Here is a 4722-nt window from a genome sequence, read left to right on the forward strand (position 1 = left end):
GGGATCTGAACTCAGGACCTTCGGAAGAGCAGTCAGTGCTCTTACCGGCTGAGCCATCTCGCCAGCCCACAAAATACATTTTTAAGTAAGTGGAAAGCAATTGTTGAGGAGATGTCTCGGTTGGTCTCAGGCATGAGGACCTGAGTTCAATCCCCAGTATTCATCTGAGAGTTGGGCACGGTGGCTTGAGCCCATAGTAATAGTAATGGATAGGCAGAGGCAGGATGATCTCTGGGGCTCACCAGCCGGACAGTCTTAACTGAATCCCTGAGCTCCAAGTTTAGTGAGAGATCTTCTCTCTAAGAGTAAGGTAGAGAGTGCAAGAGGAAGACCCCGACATTGACTTCTGGCCTACACATACATGTGTGCACATACATATGTTCACACACACAGATGCAAAGCAACAGCAAGTGGGAATGGACAACAGCAATCCCTCCAGCTTCCGCTTCCAGCTCTTCTCAGACCATACAAGCCTTTTTCAGTCTTTCTGAGATCTGACCTTTCCCCATCCAGAGAGGAAGCATGAAGGGAACGGGCAGGTGCCCTGGGTTTGGACCCCATTTCTGTCACTTACCAGTTGTACAGCTCAGGCACATTTGTTAACACCAGTGCCTCATCTCCAGAATGCCAATGAGACTGATATATTAGTTAGCCATTACCACATAATAAATTGCCCCCAAACTATGGCCTTAAAACAGCTGTCACATGTTATCTCAGTTGTTGTGGGTCAGGAATCTGCTTAGGTGGGCACCATTGCCTCCAGGTCTCTCCAGATCAGCCAGGGCTGTGGTCTCACATGGTGGCGCTACTCTGGATTATTAAAAGGGTGCCGGGTGAGTTCCAGTCCACCTCTATTCCATAGGCTGCCAATGGAGGCTTTCAGCTCCCTTCAGGCCACCAGCCAGAGACTTCTCTCTGTTCCTTGCTGTGTGGGTTTCTGTGGTGCCACTTGAAACACAGCAGTTGACTTCCAGTAGAGCAGCTGGGACAGGAGACCAGAGAGCGAGTGAAGTGGGAGCCAGAAGCAATCCCTCGTCACTGTCATGATGTCATACTTGTAGGATGTACTTTGATCGTATTTCTCCCACTTATCCCTTTGTCTCCTTTCTCCCAAAGGCCCCTATTCCCAGCAAGCTCTTACCAGCAGCGTCTTTGATTATTTATATTTTATTTATGTGTACGTGAACATTGTGCTTATACTATGTGAGTGCAGTGCCCACAGGAGCCAGAAGAGGGCGTCAGATCCCCGGGAGCTGGAATTAGAGATGGAAACCATACCCATGTCCTCTGGAAGAGTAACACAAACTCTTAACCCCTGCGCCATCTCTCCAGCCCTGTGTCTTTGCATTTAAAGTTGCTTGCCTGAGCACAGTAGGGGCCAAGCACAGTTCACCAGCCCTGCACAATGGGGAAGATGGCTGCCCTTCCCCTAGCAACCACTGGCCACCTGTAGCTCCTCCAGAGAAAGAGTGGGGCCTCATGAGTCCAGACACATTTTGTTGTTGTTGTTGTTTTTCTGAGAGGGTTTCTCTGTGTAGCTCTGGCTGTCCTAGAACTCACTCTGTAGACCAGGCTGGCCTTGAACTCAGTGCGCTGTCTGGCTCTGCTCCCAAGTGCTCGGATGAAAGGTGTGCGCCACTATTGCCGGCTGCCCAGACACGTTTTTATAACCACATTGTCTATTAGAAGCAGATCACTTGCTCTAGCCACTGTTCCAGCAGGAGGCAGGATCACTAAAGCCTGAGCCAGCTGCCCATCCCGCTGAAGTGAACAGAGTTAGCTACAACTTACAACTCGGCCCATGGGATGCACTTGGCAGGATTGTTACCGATTTGAGTTTTTGATGTGTCACTTCATCCCCTTGGGGTAGGACAGGGACTTGAGGGCTGAGACATCAGACCAGAACACAGCCTAGGCCGTTCAGGAAGAACACAGTATGGAGCTGGGCAAGTGTCAGGAACTGTAGAAGTTGACCTGAAGGACAGGGGATTGGACCTGAGTTCCACACCAGCCTTGGGACCTGTCTTAGGCAGGGTTTCTCTTCCTGCACAAACATCATGACCAAGAAGCAAGTTGGGGAGGAAAGGGTTTTCTCACCTTACATTTTCACTCTGCTGTTCATTGCCAAAGGAGGTTAGGACTGGAACTCAAGTAGATCAGGAAGCAGGAGCTGATGCACAGGCCGTGGAGGGATGCTACTTACTGGCTTGCTTCCCCTGGCTTGCTCAGCTTGCTCTCTTATAGAACCCAAGACTACCAGCCCAGGGATGGCACCACCCATTGAAAGACCCCTGGAGCTAGGGAGACCCTCACTCAAGTCTCGGGATGACACGACCACCCAATAACTCACAGGAGACTGATCTTGCTGCAAATGCATGAGGTTTATTTGGGATAGGCTGGTACAGGGTCGAACTCATAACCTTGCAGGCCAGAGGAGTTCGACCCAGAGCACAAGGAATAAGGTGTATTGAAAGGGAAAAACCACAAACCAGGGGGAATGAGGGAGAATTCCAACCCAGGGTATTCAGTCAGTTAGAGAGGGGAATACATTCCTTCTAGGAATGTAATCTTCATCTACCGGGGTCGGTGGGGTGGAGAGCCTCCTGAACCAGTTGACCTTCATTCCTAGTTCTGCCCTCATTGTGGATCAGTCAGGAGGGGCAGGCCTCGGGAACCAGAGCCCTGAAGCTCTGAGTTAGCCAAGTTCCTGGAACTGGCTAGTCTACCTCCTTGGCTCGTTACAGAGGTTTTCCGTGCCCTTTTAGGTAAAGCTTATACATTATACATTCCTACTGACACATTTCTATTAAATGCTCTTACTTTAAAATTCTAAAATTCTCCAGCCCTTCACCACAATGGGCTCTCCCCTCTTGATCACCAACAATGCCCCACAGCTGGATCTCATGGAGGCACTTCCTCAGCTGAAGCTCCCTTCTCTATGATAAGTCCAGCCTGTGTCAAGTTGACACACAAAACCAGCCAGTACAATTGACCCCTTGTCAACTTTACACACAAACACATCACTATTAAGCCTCAACCCTTACTTTCTTATTCATCCCCAAAATCTAAATAACTTTAAAAGTCCCACAGTCTTTACATATTAAAAGTTCAATCCCACCAGGCAGTAGTGGCACATGCCTTTAATTCCAGCACTTGGGAGGCAGAGGCAGGCAGATTTCTGAGTTTGAGGCCAGCCTGGTCTACAGAGTGAGTTCCAGGAAAGCCAGGGCTATACAGAGAAACCCTGTCTTAAAAACAAAACAAAACAAAAAAAAGTTCAATCCCTTTAAAATACCCATTATCTTTTAAAATTCAAAGTCTCCAAGCGGAAGAGCTACAACCCTCGCACAGGCTTGGAGTCACTAATTGTTACACCCCAGTGGCTGCAGGGAAGTGCTTCTGCCTGTACACAGCCCAGGCCTATCAGCATGAGCTGGAGGAGACCACAGTTCCTGAGATCCAGAGGACAAGCCTGGGCAACGTTGTGCTGCTGCTAAAGAGCTTAGGCATCCATGACCTGGTGCGCTCTGACTTCTTGGACCCTCCACCGTACGAGACCCTGCTGCTGGCTCTGGAACAACTTTATGCCCTTGGCGCCCTCAACCACCTTGGAGAACTCACCACATCTGGTTGAAAGATGGCAGAGCTGCCTGTGGATCCCATGCTGTCTAAAATGATCCTGGCCTCAGAGAAGTACAGCTGTTCCGAAGAGATCCTGACCGTGGCTGCTGTGCTGTCTGTCAACAATTCCATCTTCTACCGGCCCAAGGATAAGGTCGTCCATGCCGATAATGCCCGTGTCAACTTCTTCCTCCCTGGTGGTTCTGCTGAATGTGTACACACAGTGGGCTGAGAGTGGCTACTCTTCCCAGTGGTGCTATGAAAACTTCGTACAGTTCAGATCCATGCGCCAAGCCCGGGATGTGCGGATGAGCTGGAGGGGCTCTTGGAGCATGTGGAAGTTGGCTTGACTTCTTGCCAAGGTGACTACGTTCGTGTGCGAAAGGCCATCACTTCGGGTTACTTTTACCACATAGCAAGGCTGACTCCGAGTGGCTACCGCACAGTGAAGCAGCAGCAGACTGTTTATTCATCCCAACTCCTCTTTCTGAACAACAGCCACCACGCTGGTTGCTCTACCATGAGCTTGTCTTTACCACAAAGGAATTCATGAGATAGGTATTGGAGATTGAAAGCAGCTGGCTTTTGGAAGTGGCTCCCCACTACTATAAGGCCAAGGAGCTAGAAGATCCTCATGCCAAGAAAATGCCCAAAACAGTTGGCAAGGCATGAGAAGAGCTGGGCTAGACAGTGACGCGGACTGAGCCTCGCAGCTCTTTTTTTCCCTCCATACTCTATTTAATATGCAGTGAATAAAATTATTTTTGGAATAAAAAATAAAATAAAATTCAAAGTCTCTTAACTGTGGGCTCCACTAAAATACCTTCTTACTTCAAGAGGGAAAACTATCAGGGCACACTCACAAAAGCAAATTCAGACTCCAACTGTCCAACGTCTGGGATCCACTCACAAGCTTCTAGGCTCCTTCAGGAGGATCCACTCCACTGCTGCTGTTGTTCTTGGTGGTCGTCTCATGGCACTGGCATCTCCAAAACACTGCTGTCTTCCACTGAAAAGAAACTAGGCTTCACTAATAGGCTCTCTTCATGGTGCCAAGCCTCAACTCCTTTGCATGACCCCTTCAGTCCTGGGCCATCAATT

At 49.3% G+C, this 4722-nt stretch overlaps 1 protein-coding gene and 1 pseudogene across 2 annotated transcripts in view; both read left to right on the plus strand.

The window, feature by feature from the left end:
* LOC116082355 overlaps positions 1-4308 on the plus strand; it is a 13599-nt pseudogene extending 9291 nt beyond the window's left edge.
* Syngr1 (synaptogyrin 1) overlaps positions 1-4722 on the plus strand; it is a 30661-nt gene that overhangs the window by 15377 nt on the left and 10562 nt on the right. The window lies entirely within an intron of this gene.

The sequence above is a fragment of the Mastomys coucha genome, unplaced genomic scaffold (assembly GCF_008632895.1).
Source record: "Mastomys coucha isolate ucsf_1 unplaced genomic scaffold, UCSF_Mcou_1 pScaffold11, whole genome shotgun sequence".
Taxonomy (NCBI): Eukaryota; Metazoa; Chordata; class Mammalia; order Rodentia; family Muridae; genus Mastomys; species Mastomys coucha.